At 41.7% G+C, this 18,484-nt stretch overlaps 1 protein-coding gene across 6 annotated transcripts in view; it reads right to left on the bottom strand.

The window, feature by feature from the left end:
• NAALADL2 (N-acetylated alpha-linked acidic dipeptidase like 2) overlaps nt 1–18,484 on the bottom strand; it is an 899,698-nt gene that overhangs the window by 536,860 nt on the left and 344,354 nt on the right. The window contains exon 1 of one of the 6 annotated variants that reach the window (XM_054039855.1): nt 9,872–9,943. The exons of the other annotated variants lie outside the window; for them this stretch is intronic. The gene's annotated coding sequence lies outside the window, so the exon portion shown is untranslated. Of the gene's footprint in view, nt 1–9,871; nt 9,944–18,484 lie in introns of those variants that run through there. 6 annotated transcript variants of the gene reach the window in all.

Here is an 18,484-nt window from a genome sequence, read left to right as displayed (position 1 = left end):
AATAGGTTAAAAGAGACTATTGCATCACAGGGCTGTGTTAGAAGATAGCTAGATTTACAATCATAATGTATATCTTGAAAATCCACTCACCCTTACCTTTACTTATAGGCTTTGAGAATAGTTGAAGATTATAGTTTGCCTGATTAAATATGGTACATCATTATAGATCTGAGCTGGAATTTTCTATTTTATTCCTTTACTAAAATTTAAACCAAAATAATCACAATAGATTGAATTATCTATTGCAACCAGCATCAGGGACATGAAAGTAAATAAATTATAGCTTGAATAATTAAGGTATTTATTAGACCTAGAATGTCACCACTACTGGAGTCACATATTAAACTTATCACCACTGCATATTCTTAGGCTACATCTACACTACAGGGGGGAGTCGATTTAAGATACACAAATTCAGCTACGTGAATAGCGTAGCTGAATTCGACGTATCGCAGCCGACTTACCACGCTGTGAGCACGGCGGCAAAATCGACCTCTGCGGCTTCCCATCGACGGCGCTTACTCCCACCTCCGCTGGTGGAGTAAGAGCATTGATTCGGGGATCGATTGTCGCGTCCCAACGGGACGCGATAAATCAATCCCCGAGAGGTCGATTTCTACCCGCCGATTCAGACGGGTAGTGTAGACCCAGCCTTATTCACTAATGTCAAACAGGTAGACATTTTGACCAAAAGCTTCAACCATGAATGGCTAAAGTTCCACAGGATGCGTGTGGCATAGTGGGGATAGCACTGGAGGGATTCAAGAGAACTGGGTTTGACTGCCCTCCTGCTCACTGGCATGCTGGCTGATCTTGGGCACATCACTTCATTTCTGTACATTAGGGATAATGATACTTACCCTCCTTTGCAAAGCACTTTGAGATCTATGAATCTGAAGGGTTAATTATAATACCACTGAACCCTTACATATGATATAAAAGTGACCTGATTTTCAGAGATGTAGAACATCTGGAACTCCTATTGACTTCAGTGACAGTTGTGGGATCTCAATCTCTGTGCAAAATCATGAAGTCACTTTTATTTAGATGACTCCCTATGAATTGAGATGTCCAACTTTAGGCATCAACTTTGAAAAATTTGGCCTCCATAATACGCATTCTGTGAAAGGACTAAAATCTGTAATTCAGTCAAAAGACAAATATTTTAGTGCAAGAAATATGCAAAGGGTATTAAGTTGGGACATGTTGAAAAAAGCAATGAGGATAAGAAGCTAAAAGGACCTGGGGGCAGTTGACACTTATTTTGCCCAGGTGTAAATGATTACAAGATGCGCAAAGAACAGGAGAATCAGGACCATATTATCTATTATTGGTAGTATACAGAGCAAAAACATCTTAGCGTCTGACCTTTACAATATGTACACACTGCCCTTGGAGCCAAATCAGACAGGAATGAAAAGCAATATTTGTCATCTTAGGTTGTTTTTTTTTTTTTTTTTTAATATACTCACATGTATTGATAGATCTTGATTTAATCCTGTGGTTTTAGATCTAAGGTCAAACAGTATTAGATCCAGAGGTTTATGCAACATATTGTTATATCTATGAAGCACAGTCCCCATATGTATTTGAGACAGATTTCCCATGTTTTCTGTTCAAATAAGGTCTGACCATACAAAACACTGAGCATCTCCTGTGCAGTGCTAGGATTCCTTAACTCTCATCAGCATCAAAGGGAGATAGGGGTACTCAGTAGCTTCTTGCAGGATCAAACCAACAATAATTTCCCACCATACATCAGAATTCAATATCTTACCAATTAAGCTGCTCTTGTTTAGGTTTGGCACTGTTCTATAAATTCAGACTTTGGTAATTATCACTAAGACCTTTTACCATTTATTGTATCTAATATGCAATCTAAAGAATAGAAATGGTGACAAATATCATATGTTGTGGAACCTTTAACCCAAGACTAGGCTATTACAATATGTTCTGTGTTTGAGAGACAGTAAAAGTTACAATTTGTTCAATTCATGGTTGCCCATCTCCTAGGTATTATAGGGTGATCTGAGCATGTCATCCCAATAATCCACACCTCATCCTGGAAATCCAATACTAGGTCTGTTAACAAGATCCTGGATCTTGTCTTCAATGTTCTAAATGGGCATATAGCTTGTGGGTTATCGACCCACAGAAGCAAAAGGAAAGGAGGCCATTTTGTTTTCTCTATACTGTGTCTTATAATATAGAGGGCTCTTCCCCCTGTAGGGTGACCAGACAGCAAGTGTGAAAAATCAGGACGGGGGTGGGGGGTAATAGGAGCCTATATAAGAAAAAGCTCCAAATATCGGGACTGTCCCTCTAAAATTGGGACATCTGGTCACCCTATCTCCCTGCTTTCTGCAAAAGACGTTGTAAGGTAGCTGACATTTTGCTTCTTTTAGGATACAGAATGTGACAGACGGAGTCACTGAATGAAATCCTGGCCCGAGCGAAGCAAGTGGGAATTTTCCCATTACCTTCAGTGGAGCCAGGATTTCACCCACTGTGTTCTGTCTTACACAGAGATATATTTGTATTTTGTTTTTTCCCCCTCAATCTGAAGTCAAAATTATCTAGGATAAAATTACATTTTGTTTTTTTGGTTGAGTTTCTGTCTGAGAGACTGCCACCAGCTCTGCAGAGAAGTTGCATTTTATGGGGATATGAAGACTGATAGAGCCAGGGTTTCCACGACCCAGGCATGTGCTTAACTTTAAGTACACAAAAACACCCACAGATCTCAGAGGGATACTCTCATGCTTAAAGCTAAGCACACATTAAATGCTTTGCTGGCTCAAAAGCTTAAATGTCTACTGTTTAGTAGACCCACTATATACTCCCACACTAAATGCTCAGCTTCTTAACTTTGTTTATTGCACAGGGTAGGGAAGAGCTAAAGAACTGAAATGTATTGTTCTTAAGAACAATGATTCGACTGTTTTGAAATAATAAACTATATAATAATGACCTCCTAAGGCATATGTAGAAAATATGTACCATTTATCTACAAACATAATGCATTTCTTTACATCTTCATTCCAGAAGTAATAATTTGTTATTACAAATACTTTACTGCCATCTTTTGAGAAACAATAATTAAATCTAGAAAAAATGCTTAACTATACCCAAAGCAATCAAGGCTCACTGCCTGGAGGGTAAAGTTGCCCAGTACATCTGCTGAGTATATTTACTGCCTTTTTGACACTTTCTTCAATTCATAAAACCCACATAAAAGAAGGTTACAAATATTTCTAAAACATGTACACAGATGGTGATACAGCAGGTAATAATTTAATTAAATAACTCCTACAGCATGAACAAATTGTTCCAAAGATAAGTAAACAATATTTATCCTTCCAAAAAAAATCTTTTCAAGTTTGATTTTTAATTGCAGTGAAAATCCCTAGGTTTTTTTGAATTGAGCAATGATTTTCCACTCTCCTCTCACATACTTAAAAGCAGTAAATTAACAGCAAATGCATTTTCCATCATATTTCATTCTAGCAAAAAAAAATTATGCAAAAACATAAAAGGGAAAAATGCAAAACTAAAAAACCATTGCATATCAACATCTTCTGTAAGACAGGAAAATAACTATATTCACTCAGTAACCGAACAAGATGCATTAGATATTTTGCAGACACAAAGAGGTCAGGAGGATGTATACATGATAGACTCTCTTAAGTCAAAACAGAGCATCTTCCCTGTAAATGTGAAAGCATCAAGGTAGTGTTAGGCTTAATACTTTTTTTGTTTTTTTGGACAGACATAATGATCAAAGTGAAGAGGACGAGAAAGGAAAGCAAGCAATATAAATGATTACAAGGAAGATTTTTTTTTATGATTATTATTTCTAAATTGAATTGAGCTCATTAAAACAGTACATTATTCCCAACCAAAAATTAAAGGGAAGAAATCAAGACTATTTGGAGAAGCTTTGGGTGACTGGCAAGTAGTACTCCCTGCGTAAGAAAAGGAAGTGTTATTTTGGATACATGGAGTAGAAACATGAGATTCAAGAAACTAATGAGTGGAGTCCAAAACATATAGGGTTTAATTAACAGCCCATCAAAGTCAGTGGGAGATCTTTCCATTAACTTCAAGGAGCTTCAGATCAGGCTCATAGAGATGTATCCTGAGCATCCCATTGGTATGAGAATAAATGAGTAAGAAAGATAAAAGCAAAATCATAGAGAGGTAAAGCAACACAGATGTCTTGTTTTAAGAAGCAACGAAAGGTGTGTTACAGTGGTGTTGTTACAAGACTCATTCTGTGCCCCAGCAATATGTTAAATGATGGAATTCCACTGTAAAATATAGGATGGGAGGTGACTTGTGTTTGCCAGAGAACCTTGTCTTCCTGTTAAATGAGAAGATGGATACAGGGATTTAATGGGTATTCTTTACATTTAATTTATTGCTGATCAAAAATTATATATCAGCTATATAATAAGATTAAAGGACTGTCACTCTGTATGTCAGTGTGAAACAATGGAAACAATTACAAGCATGGTTGACAGCTCTTATTGTTTAAAATATCACCACATTGAATCATGACTGAGATTCATAAGTTCTCAGCCATTTTTGTTTTTTGTTTTGTTTTTTTACACTTTACTGATTATATGCATACGACAACATGGGCTTCCACCTAAAAATAGGTTATATATTATGAACAATTGGTTCAAAATCACTGTCTAATAAATCACTTGACTAATACTGTCCACAGTTTACAGAGCTGGTTGACTGATGTGAAAATGTATTTGCCTCATGACTTAAGCAACTAAAATGCAAACATTCATTGAATAAAGTGTTCATATTATTTGACCCACTCTAATTAGAATGCATCCATTTCCTAGCCGGCTCCAAGAGTGCCTAGGATGTTAACAGTTCTGCCATGGATTTTGTGATGAGGGCAGAATTTACCATATTAATGTATTTTCATAATGTTCTGTTTTATAGATAAACCAAGTTCATCATGTTAATTCTAGTGATGTGTCCTTTAAGCTCCAGATGAGTGTATGACTCCCAGGTGGGATACAGAGAGGAAGAATAAAGCAGCAGAGTTTATTAAAGTGCCATTTTGTCTTAGCAACATAGCTATTTTTCTAGTGCTGTTTTTTGTTTTTTTCCTGAGTACTGTACAGTGAAGTGTTAGAACAAGTAATATACTAAAGACATAAAAGGGTAAAAAAAAGAGGATGGGAGGAATATTTGCAACAGTTTTGTTCTCATTTCATTGTGTGTGTTCTCACACTTTGTTGTCTTTGTATTAGCAAAACATGAAATAGAAGCATCACAAAAGGTCACTTTGACATAGAAACATCAAAATCCCCAGTGTTTTTCCAAACTAGTTTATGCATTTGTAGCTTCAAATGTTAAATAAACAGTGAGAATGTATTAGAAAAATTCTCTTAAGAAAAACACTTCCACAAATATTTTGTGCTGTGCTCACTACTGGAAGAGGCAGGACAGATCAGATCTTAATAAACATTATATACTAGTTTGCTGACTACTGGTTCATTTTTCATTCCAAAACAAGCAGATTTTTGTTTTTACATTAAATGCAGGTTCATGAATCTTCAGTTTACCTTCCATTCTGCCTACCCTGAATGGTAAAAGACAAAATATGAAATCACAACATCTAGTTAAAGTCATCATATTGGTCATAATGTACTATTATATAACATCATATGCTGATTTTTATAGGAATGCATGACAATATTGAACCATACATAAAATGCTTGCATGTTGTCAATACTATTCACAGACAAAAAATTTTGCTTACTGTTAGTTAAGGTTGCTGTCATCAATAAATTAAATCACAAAAAAATAGGAAATAGAAAGTTAAGAATTAAATAGGATTAAAAGGTTGCAAAATCAAGGACTCTCACGTTAGAAATGCCAGAATGAACATTGCCCATGCAACCTTAATTCGTCCCCTTTGTGAGCATGTACACCTCTACCCCGATATAACGCTGTCCTCGGGAGCCCAAAAAATCTTACTGAGTTATAGGTGAAACAGTGTTATATCGAACTTGCTTTGCTCTGCCGGAGCGCGCAGCCCCGCCCCCCCCCAGAGCGCTGCTTTACCGAATTCGTGTTATATTGGGTCGTGTTATATCGGGGTAGAGGTGTATTATGATATAATCTTTAATTACATGCAGAAGTGACTAATTGTGAAAAGTCTGGTGTCAGTGACTTGCCCAGCATCACACAGGAATGAAAGGCAAGTCTACATTACCATGCTACATTGGCACAGCTGCACTGAGTGCTCTCCCGTTGGCATAGTTACTCCACCTCAACAAGAGGTGGAAGTTATGTTGGGGGGAGAGTGTCTCACGCCGACAGAGCATGGTGTAGACACTGCTCTAAGGCCTGGTCTACACTAGGGGGAGGTCCATGTAAGTTACACAACTTCAGCTATGTAAATAACATAGCTGTAGCTGAAGTCTATGTACTTAGATCTACTCACGGCAGTGTCTTCACTGCAGTGAGTCCACTACTGCTGCTCCCTCATCGACTCTGTCTGCGCCTGTCATAATTATAAAGGGAAGGGTAACAGCCCTCCTGTGTACAATACTATAAAATCCCTCCTGGCCAGAGACTCCAAAATCCTTTTACCTGTAAAGGGTTAAGAAGCTCAGGTAACCTGGCTGACACATGACCCAAAGGACCAATAAGGGGACAAGATACTTTCAAATCTTGGTGGGGGGAAGGCTTTTGTTTGTGCTCTTTGTTTGGGGGGGGAGTTCGCTCTTGGAACTAAGAGGGACCAGACATCAATCCAGGCTCTCCAAATCTTTCGGAACAAGACTCTCATATTTCAAACTTGTAAGTACAGCCAGGCAAGGCATGTTAGTTTTATCTTTGTTTTCTCAACTTGTAAATGTACCTTTTGCTAGGGTGTTTACCTCTGTTTGCTGTAACTTTGAACCTAATGCTAGAGGGGGTTCCTCTGGTCTCTTTAAGTTTGATTACCCCGTAAAGTTATTTTCCATCCTGATTTTACAGAGATTATTTTTACCTTTTTCTTTAATTAAAAACCTTCTTTTTAAAAACCTGATTGATTTTTCCTTGTTCTAAAATCCAAGGGGTTTGATCTGGACTCACCAGGAATTGGTGGGGTGGAAAGAGAAGAGGGGGGAATGATTAATTCCTCCTTGTTTTAAGATCCAAAGGGTTTTGGATCAGTGTTCACCAGGGAGTTGGTGGAAGAGTCTCTCAAGGCTACCCATGGAAGGGAGTTAGCCCATTGGGAGTGGCAGCGGACCAGATCTAAGCTGGTAGTTAAGTTTAGAAGTTTTCATGCAGGCCCCCACATCTGTACCCTAAAGTTCAGAGTGGGGAAGGAGCCTTGACAGCGCCTCTTGCGGCGGAGGAGTACTGGAGTCGACAGGAGAGTGCTCGGGGGTCAATTTATCGCGCCTAGTCTAGACGCGATAAATCGACCCCTGCTGGATCGATTGCTACCCGCTGATCTGGCGGGTAGTATAGACATACCCTAAGTCGACATAAGTTACACACCCGAGTGACGTAAGTTATATTGACTTAAGCAGTAATGTAGACACGCCCTCAATGGAAAAGGCAGGAATAGTATCCACATGTCCAGGGTGAATTCAACTTCCTTAACCCTGAGACCTCTTCATTCACTACAACCTTCCAACTTCTGCAACAAGTCACCAGGGTTCCGACAGACAAAAGCCTCCTTGACTACACCTCCAGGGTGGCCAACTGTCTAATCACACAAACCCAAATACCATTGCCCCGCTGCCTGCCCTGCCTCTTCCCCAAGGCCACGCCCTTCTCCGAGCCCCCCCCCCGCTCACTCCAGCTCCCCTCCCTCCATCAATCACTCTCCCCCCACCCTCACTCACTTTCACTGGGCTGGGGTAGGGGGTTGGGGTGCGGGAGGCGGTGCAGGCTCTGGGTTTGGGGGGTGGGGCTAAGGGGTTTGTAGTGTTGGAGGGGGCTGGGTGTAGGAGGGGGTGCAGGCTCTGAGAGGGAGTTTGGGTGCCAGAGAGGATATAGGGTCAGGCTCTGGGAGGGAGTTTGGGTGTGGGAGGTGGTGAGGAGTCAGGCAGCGGGAGAGAATTTGTGTGCAGGCTCTGGGCTGAGGCAGGGGGTTGGGGTGCGGGAGGGGGTGCAGACTCTGGGCTGGGGGGTTGGGCCGAGGGATTCAGAATGTGGGAGGGGGCTCTGGGCTGAGCCTGGGGCAGGGGATTGGGATGCAGGAGGGGGTGCAGGCTCTGAGAGGGAGTTTGGGTGAGAGAAAGCGACTGGCACATCCCTCTAACAGCGGCTCCTAAGTGGGGGGGGCAGGGGTCTCTGTGCGATGCCCCTGCCTGCAGGCACCTCCCCCCCAGCTCCTATTGGCTGTAGTTCCTGGCCAATGGGAGTTGCGGAGTCATCGCTTGAGGCTGGGGCAGGGCATGGAGATCCCCTGCTCCCCTCCAGGGGCCGTAGGTAAATGCCGGTTGCTTCTGGGAGCAGCGTGGGGCCAGAGCAGGCAGGGGGCCTGCCTTAGCCGTGCTGCGCCACCGGACTTTTAGCACCTAAAATCTCCCAGTTTGGCATCAGTAGCCTCCGGGAGATAAGGCCTGATTCCAGGAGACTCCTGGCAAAATCGGGAGGGTTGGCAACCCTACACACCACCCCAATTCATCCTCAGTGCAAATCTATCCTATGCACAGAATGACCAGGGATGCTGAGTAAAAATATGGGATCATGTAATTAAAGCCTGTTTCATAATGCATATGCACAAGGGTCAAATTAAGTTTGCATGGGCAATATTAATAGTGGCATTTCCTAACTTGGGAGAGCTTGACTTTGTAACCCTTTATACTTTGAAATCCTTTACTTTGCATTTCCTAATTTGTATGGTTTAGATATTGATGAAAGGAACCTTAACTAATATTAAACCAAGTTTTTTGTTTGTGAATTTCCATTTTTTTAAATAGAAAATCATCTATGTATGAGATATTTAAATAAAGCCCTTACACATTTTTTGTCTTCAATGTATATTTTATTGCCATTCCTATCTTTGCAAGGATCCATACTTCACCACTCAGTGCCATGTTGACCAATATATTGAAAGTAATTAGATGAAACTGTATTCAAACAAAACAACTTTTTTAAAATACAACTTAAGTTTTACTGCAACTTTTAAATTATTAGGGACTTATAATGATAATCTCCTGGTTTTTTTTCCCAAAAGGAAAGGAGCTGGAATACTGTAACTTATTTTCATGTACCCCTTTTTGAGGAAAGTAAGAAACTGAACTTAGTACCAGAATAGCAAGAGCAAAACAGGCATTCTAGAAGAATAAATATCTGCTGAGAAAGGACATAAATCTGAAGACTAAATTCCACTCTTAAAACCTTACATTTGGTGTGTGTTAAATTATAACTGTGAAACATGGACATTTGACCAATCGATAAAAAAATTAGAATCCTTCAAGCTATGACGTTATAGAAGAACTATAAAACTATAATGGATAGTCCACGTAACCAATGAAGAAGTATTTTGAGATGATTGGAAATCAGCAAACACTAGTCAGAGATCTTATGAAAAGAAAGATTTGATTTGCAATGCATATTTTAAGAGGTTCAGTGGGTGATACATCTTTACGGACACTGGAAGGAAAAGCCGATGGCAGAAGAATGTGAGCCAAAAAAAAAAAAAAAAAGATCTTGGAGGGATGATATTGTATCCTGAGTGGATCCAAAGGACTATCCAACCACAAGAGTCTAGCAGAGGCCTATACAGAATAAGCTACCATGGTTGCAAACCTCCAGTTATGGAGATGCCACATAAGAAGAACAGCAACAACACATACATTAACCTTTGAAAAGTAACAGTGTAACTTACCACAATGCAAACCAAAAGGAGCATGGCAGAAACATATTCAATCCCAATTCCTCCTGGGACTTTGCTTTGTAATAATGTTATGGGAGTCAGAGGTAACTCAGTTATCAAAGACAGCTGCTGCCATGACAACCAGAGGCCTAGTGACTCTCCTTAAGCATGCAAATGACTGGAGAGAGGGAGCGATGAGCGGCTGATTATCTTGGATGTCACAATTAGGGCTGTCGAGCGATTAAAAAAAAATTAATTGCGATTAATCACACGATTAATTACGCTGTTAAACAATAATAAAATACAATTTATTTAAATATTTTTGGATGTTTTCTACATTTTCAAATATATTGATTTCAATTACAACACAGAATACAAAATGTACAGTGCTCACCTTATATTTATTTTTTATTACAAATATTTGCATTGTAAAAAAACAAAAGAAATAGTATTTTTCAATTCCCCCATTACAAGTAATGTAGTGCAATCTCTTTATCATGAAAGTTGAACTTACATATATAGAATTAGTTACAACCCACCCCCTCCACATTCAAAAATAAAACAATGTAAAACTTTAGCGCCCAAAAGTCCACTCAGTCCTACTTCTTGTTCAGCCAATCACCCAAACAAGTTTGTTTACATTTGCAGGAGATAATGCTGCTCACTTCTTATTTACAATGTGACCTGAAAGTGAGAACAGGCATTCGCATGACACTGTCATAGCTGGCGTTGCATGATATTTACATGCCAAATGCGCTAAAGAGTCATATATCAGAGGGGTAGCCATGTTAGTCTGGATCTGTAAAAAGCAACAAAGAGTCCTGTGGCACCTTAAAGACTAACAGATGTATTGGAACATAAGCTTTCATGGGTGAATGCCCACTTCGTCAGATCATGCATCTGACGAAGCGGGCATTTACCCACAAAAGCTTATGCTCCAATACATCTGTTAGTCTTTAAGGTGCCACAGGACTCTTTGTTGCTTTTTAAAGAGTCATATGTCCCTTCATGCTTCAACCACCATTCCAGAGAACGTGTCCATGCTGATACGTTTTAATCTATAACAATCCATAACAGTGCAGACCAATGCATGTTTATTTTCATCATCTGAGTCAGATGCCACCAGCAGAAGACTGATTTTCTTTTTTGGTGGTTCAGGTTCTGTAGTTTCCGCATTGGACTGTTGCTCTTTTAAGACATCTGAAAGCATGCTCCACACCCTGTCCCTCTCAGATTGTGGAAGGCACTTCAAATTCTTAAACCTAGGGTCGAGTGCTGTATCTATCCATAGAAATCTCATATTGGTACCTTCTTTATGTTTTGTCAAATCTGCAGTGAAAGTGTTCTTAAAATGAACATGTGATGGGTCATCATCCAAGACTGCTATAATGTGAAATATATGGCAGAATGCAGGTAAAACGGTGGAGGAGGCATAGGAGTTCAGTCACAAATTTAATTAACGTATTATTTTTTTAACGAGCATCATCAGCATGGAAACATGTCCTCTGGAATGGTGGCCAAAGCATGAAGGAGCATACGAATGTTTAGCATATCTGGCATGTAAATACCTTTCAATGTCAGCTACAAAAGTGCCATGCAAATGTGTGTTCTCACTTTCAGGTGCAGCATAATCTCCCGTAAATGCAAACAAACTTATTTGTCTTAGCAGTTGGCTGAACAAGAAGTAGGACTGAGTTGATCTGTAGGTGCTAAAGTTTTACCGTTTTGACTGCAGTTATGTAACAAAAAAAAAATCTACATTTGTAAATTGCACTCTCACAATCAAGAGATTGCACTACAGTACTTAAGAACATAAGAACGGCCATACTGGGTCAGACCAAAGGTCCATGTAGCCCAGTATCCTGTCTTCCAACAGTGGCTAATGCCAGGTGCCCCACAGGGTATGAACAGAATAGGCAATCATCAAGTGATCCATTCCCTGTCGCTCATTCCCAGCTTCTGGCAAACAGAGGCTAGAGACACCATCTCCACACTTCCTATTCTGTGTTGTAATTAAAGTCAATATATTTGCAAATGTAGAAAAACATCCAAAATATTTAATACATTTCAATTGGAATTCTATTGTTTAACAGTGTGACTAAAACTGCAATTAATTGAGATTAATTTTTTAATCGTGATAATTTTTTTTAATTCATCACGTGAGATAACTACGATTAATTGACAGCCCTAGTCACAATGTTACTGCTCAGGCAGCAGCAGGGGGCAGCAAATATTTGGGGTGAGGGAGAAAATGGAGAAAGCAGTGTTCTGATTTTCCCAACTTTCCTAAAAAATTCAATAATACACAAACACAAAGTACACATTGGAGATCACTCCACACACATTCATTAGTGGCTGAAAATTGGTTCAAGTTCCATATGGCATGTTTACAAGAAAGGGGTCTGCAAAATACGGTGTGCCACTGAGGTACAGACTGTGAAAAAGAACATTTTCATGCCACCTTAATTATGGTCATGCTACTGTGAGACAATACTACTACTTATTTACTGCAATATATTTAAATACAAAGTATTTGTGTAATGCTGGACATTATTTGAGCAAACATTTGTTTTAAATAAGTGCCAAGTTTCTCTGTCTTGGACCAGAACCTGACCTCTGATGAAGATGCCTTGTGTTCAGAATGCTACAAACCAGTCTTACCTCTGTTCTAACCAGGTATCCGAGGACTCCCTTGGCATCAAGGAACACCCAGCTATAATAGCGCCAATACAGCCAGCTCAAATCCACCTGTTCCTGGCCCTCCCAACATAGGGGTGTTACAAGAGTGATACATCAATGAGGTATCTGTATATATATGAATATGTAGACAGTTAATGTATATACTCCCAACTACTAGCACATAAGACTAAGTAACAGTGTTCACAAGTTGGTAGGCTGAGTAAAGCTATTACTATGCACTGCATAAAGGCTTTGTCATCTTAGTTATCAACAGGGGTCATGCCACAAGCGTGGCCAGAGTTCATTGAACTCTAGCTATGTATGCTGGTGTAATGGCAACTAGGGAATCTATTACAAGCCAGTGCAGGTTAGAGTATCCTAGGGTTACCATATTTCAACACTGAAAAAAGAGAACACTCCATGGGGGCCTGGCCCTGCCCCAACTCCGCCCCTTCCCCACCCCTGGCTCTTCCCCAGCCCCGCCCCAACCCCGCCCCTTCCCCAACTCTGCCCCCTCCTCTGAGCACCCTGCATTCCCCCTCCTCCCTCCCGCTCTGATCTTGGTTGGGGGTTGCTAAGTGCTTCCCTGCTCCCCACTCGCCCTGCAGCCCCCCCGCCCCTGCAGCCTCTGTGACCCCTGCTCCCCACTCACCCTGCAGCCTCTGCGCCCCCCACCTGCCCTGCCCCTGCTCCTCACTCGCCTTGCAGCCCCTGCACCCCCCCACCCCTGCAGCCTCTGCGCCCCCCGCCTGCCCTGCCCCTGCACCCCCCCGCCCCTGCAGCCTCTGTGACCCCTGCTCCCCACTCGCCCTGCAACCTCTGTGCCCCCTGCCCCTGCAGCCTCTGTGACCCCTGCTCCTCACTCGCCCTGCATCCTCTGCGCCCCCCTGCCCCTGCAGCCTCTGTGCCCCCTGCTCCTCACTCGCCCTGCATCCTCTGCGCCCCGCTGCCCCTGCAGCCTCTGTGCCCCCTGCTCCTCACTCGCCCTGCATCCTCTGCGCCCCGCTGCCCCTGCAGCCTCTGTGCCCCCTGCTCCCCACTCGCCCTGCAACCTCTGCGCCTCCCCGCCCCTGCAGCCTCTGTGACCCCTGCTCCTGACTCGCCCTGCAGTCCCTGCACCCCCCTGCCCCTGCAGCCTCTGTGACCCGTGCTCCCCACTCACCCTGCAGCCCCTGCACCCCCTGCCGCCCCCACCCCCCTGCCCCTGCACCCCCTGCCCCTGCAGCCTCTGTGACCCCTGCTCCCCACTCACCCTGCAGCCCCTGCACCCCCCTGTCCTGCTCCTCCTCGCCCTGCAGCCTCTATGCCCCCGCCTGCCCTGCTCCCCCGCTCACCCGGCATCCTCTGCCTGCTGGGGGCTTCAGACGCTCAGCAGCGCGGGTCCCTGCAGCCCCAGCCACAGCTTCCTTCCTGCAGCCGAGCATGTTCCCTGGCCTGTCTGTCCCCACCGGAAACAGCTCCCGCGCCCTGGGTTCCAAGCTGCATGGGGCAATGGGGCCACAGGAAGGGTCCCTCAGTGGCCGGGGGGTCCCCGTCTGTGAGGGAAGCCCGAGCCCCCCCCATTCCCCGCCTGAGCATTGTAGCTGGGGCAGCTGGGCTGCGCTGCGGACCCTGCGGATCGTGCTGGGTGGACCCTGGCTTATGCCTCCCTATTTCCCCGGGCATGTCCAGCTCTTTGGAAATTCCCCCCGGACGGGGATTTGAGCACCAAAAAGCCGGACATGTCTGGGGAAATCCGGACGTATGGTAATCCTAGAGTATCCCTGAGGCCGCTCTAACTTAGGCTGAGGCCAAACTGACCCTGTCTACCCCAGGGATCAGCAGAGGGCAAAGTATCACTTAGAGCCAACTTTGTTCCTCTCCTACTCACAGCTGTGACGGGAAGAGCTCTAATGCAAATGAAAATTTGTGCCCTAACAGTTTATCCATTGACATTTTTCAGATGGAATTCATTGTTCAAAAGGTTTTTATATTATGGAACAGAGTAGTGGTAAGTAGAAACATGAATATTCAATGTTAAACCTACATCAGTCTACTGACTGATAAATAGTAATGTTAGCTCTAAAGAAAGAAACTAAATCCCATTACTAAATCCATAGTGATACACCCACATAGCTTTAAGAGATGTCAAATACTATTCATATTTCCTATTTCCTCTCTCCCCCCCTCATTCAGGCTTTTAGAACTGCTCAGTTATTGCACAGCCTTCTCCTTACCTGCAATAATCTGGCAATATATTATTTTGTCAAATGGAATATTGGACATATCCACATTGAGTGTATCATTCTAGTGTCAATCATTCTGTGTGAAAAAAAGATGGCAGTGACCAGTAAGTTGATGGAGTGGATAATACTACAGAACTATAATAATTTCTCTCTCTTTCAAGGTTTTTATGATACTCTGCGCAAACATTACAAGTGAAACCAAGCTGTGTTTAAACTAAAGTAACCCAAGTACATTCATGCAGCTTTGGACTAACTTTTTTGAACAGATTCTCCAGTAACCATCAGAATGTATACATGCATAATGGAACAGCATTGTCAAGCCTGAGAAAGCCATCTCATTAGAGTACTGAACAGCCATGACTATGTCTCTCCTTTTGATATTTGCATATATACTTTTTATGGTAAAATAATAATAATACCGCAATTGTGTTACAATCTGGTAAGTAAAGGTACATGTCCTGAGATTCAGCCTCAAAGGCACAGTTGGCCAATAAGTGTTTTTCTATGGAAAATATCACTTATCTTCAAAAATGTTTGGCTTAAATTGGCTGAAATCTGGAAAAATTATTTTGTGGGTTTTATTTTTTTGACAACCTCCATTTCCCCAAATTTTCATGAAAATGAAAAATAAAAAAAATATTTTCAGTTACATTTGTGTGTGCAGAAAATAAATAAATTTCCCAATATGCTCATTTCCTAATCAAGTCACTTTGTAGAGTTACCAACTCCTGTGATTTTATCTCAAGTCTTGCAATAATTGCTTTTGTCTTAAATCCTCAGCTCCTGGATTCATCTAATTATGTGAGAATCTTGTCTTTTAAAGTAAGTTACTATCCCTGCTGGTTGTAGATAATATATTAAGAATATGAATCCTTAAGATTCATAAACCAGAAAGAAAATAAGAACCCAAAATGTATTTTTTAAACATTTAAATTTTTTAAGCCAATTTCATGAATTTCAGGAGGCCTGACTTGTGATTTTTGAACCTTTGGGATTGACAACATTGCTTTATGTGTAATAAAAATACAGGGTTTTGGGGAAAAAATTACTTGGACTCTCAAAAATGTATATATAAAGAGGAAAAAGTTATAACACAGTCTTCCCTTCCTTTCTCACACCTTCCCGGGCTAGAGATCCAGAATTGTATAAAACATAGCTGGCCAAATTCATTCCTGATATAAGTCCCTTTACTTCAATGGAGCTATACCAGGCATGAATATGGCCGAATAACTGACATAAATGGTGACTACAATCCTAAAGCTTCCTGGGATTTTAAAAGAGGCCTACTTGACCAGTATATCTCCTGAGATTTACTGTTTTATCATTGCACAAAGAGGTATGAGACAAACATGCAGAAGAGCATACTGTTTCTACAAGAGGATTGGTTTTACAGTCTATATGTTAAAACAATTAAATTGTACATTCATGCGTAGAAGTAGGCCACATGCTGAAAAAGCCATTGGACTCGCTTCAGAGAAATATTGTATGATTGAAAAGCCTTTGCAGTTCAACAGACTTCAAAGCCAGGTCCAGTGGTTATAAAATGAATTTGTAATGATTCCGTTATAATCTGGGAGACTCTTTAAGTACTGAATGGGCTCACTGACTAAATTAAAATACTAGTTTTAACAAACTCCTGGTACCTACAATGGTCTAATAATGTTTCATTTAAATTATTTGTAGAGATATATATGAAAATGTTTTATGAAGACAGGTGAAGCTATGATCAGATATAGATATAGATATCTGTAGGCACCCTTTGCTAGAGGGGCCTCTGAACTTTATTGGGAGTGTTCCAGTTGGGAAGATCCTGTGTACGGCAATCAAGCCTTAGAGACCATAACTCCCATGATGACTTGGGGAAAGAGTGAGAGACTTTCTCTTGGAGGCAGTGCAGCCAGAGCAGCTGGACAACTCCATTTTGGGGAGAGGAGCCAGATTGCTGGTGTGGAGCTCTGTCCATAGCAGGAGCTGCTGCTAGGAAGCCCGAAGCTGCTGCTGAGAGCCTGCAGGGGTTTTGATGGAGCAGGGAACCTCAGAGGCCATTGGCTTCCCTGGAGTCAGAGCAGAGACTGTTGCTGTGCCTAGAGCTGACTGAGGTGGGCCTGCAATGAAGGAACTGTGAGTAACCCCCACTCTGGTTTGGGAAAGTACTTGCAAGGGAAGGGGCACAGCAGAGAGACTGAGTCTGAGGAGAGGCAGAGTGATCTTCCCACCGAAGCAGGACCCAGAGCTGCTGACCTTTGGTGGGGCCAGCTCCAATCGTCAGCAGGGTTGTGCAGCCTTTTGCCTTGGCTGGACTGATACACAGAACCAACAGAGTGCTGTCTCCAGCTGCAGATCTTCCAGTGCGCCCAGAGGAATGTACACTGTAGGGTGGGGTGAATGGTGGCAGTGCAAATGCCAGTTAAATAATTAAATGTATTACACAGTAATCAATGAAATGTGATTTTATTCAACTGCCCCCTGTGGATCTAAATTAGTAGTGTTAAATTAGTCTGTTATACCCTGTTTCTTTAAATTGTTAAGTAAAGGTGTGTTAACTCTAATTTAATTATATTGGACGTATATTATTTATAATTGGGATTTTTGAGTTAGACCCATGCCACAGATTATTATTAATTATTATTACAATAGGTTTATTCCTGGAGGTTCCCAAGGCACGCCATTAAGTGTGTACAGGGGCCAGCCAAATGGAGGCACTGCCAATTGTAAATTCCTTTAGGAGTAAAGGGACTGCAGCAGAGGGGTCCAACATCAACACTGGGATACCTAGGATCTCCTTTAACGTCAGCAACATCAGGTGCCCATGCGAATGTTGCCAGGGAGGAAAGGGGGGTTACATATACATATATATTTAACAATAAGCTTTGATGTCCACCCTCCACTTTTTTTTAAGACATGCAAAATATACATCAGACAAATATTTATATACAATGGATTTTAATACAGATATGAGAGAGTCTAAAAGTTTGTCACTAGCATGGTCACATTTTAACAAGAGGTTGCATATGAGAGCTGCTCAATTTGAAATCAAATCATGTAATGCCTCTGTATTTGTGGTCTTTGGCCTTGATCCAAAACCCAGTGAGATCAATGAAACTCTTCCAACTGACTTGACTTGGCCTGTTAGCCCAAAGAAAAGCAAACAGAAACCTAATGCAATATGTTCAAGAATATATTCTGATGCCATTGATGTCGAAGGCAAAACACCTAGGATGGACATCAGGCTAGAGTCTGTCTTGATAGTAGATGACAGATTTCCAATATCTCTGAATCTTAATAGCTTTCTGATCACATGGCCACCTTTTGTTCTCAAACATTTGCTTCTACAGTGACCTGTTGAGGTAGAGTCGCCTTCTATAGCCTGCATTTGCCACGCCTGGTGTTTTTCCTTTGTCAGGGACACATTACAGCAGACACATTACTTCTATCAGCACACATTAGGGGTAACTGCACAGCTTTCATGTAGTATTTCTTCTGTTTTTGTCTCCAGGCTACTTTATAGTTAAGAGTTTTTCGCTCAGGAATCTTAACAGATGTTGACCTTCTGAACATAAGACTCCAGCAGGTATGGTTACAGACCCCATTAAAACATATACACACAAAAAACCCATTCCCAAACCTTGAGAACCCAGTAAGCCTCAGTGAAATTTAAATGAAATTCAGCTTCAGTTAAAGTTTTCAACTGAAGTAACATGTTTGTTATTGGTTTCCTATT

Source organism: Malaclemys terrapin, chromosome 9, assembly GCF_027887155.1.
Source record: "Malaclemys terrapin pileata isolate rMalTer1 chromosome 9, rMalTer1.hap1, whole genome shotgun sequence".
NCBI classification, from domain to species: domain Eukaryota; kingdom Metazoa; phylum Chordata; order Testudines; family Emydidae; genus Malaclemys; species Malaclemys terrapin.
The sequence above is the reverse complement of the archived record's forward strand: the minus strand, read 5'-3'. Positions and strand labels throughout refer to the sequence as shown.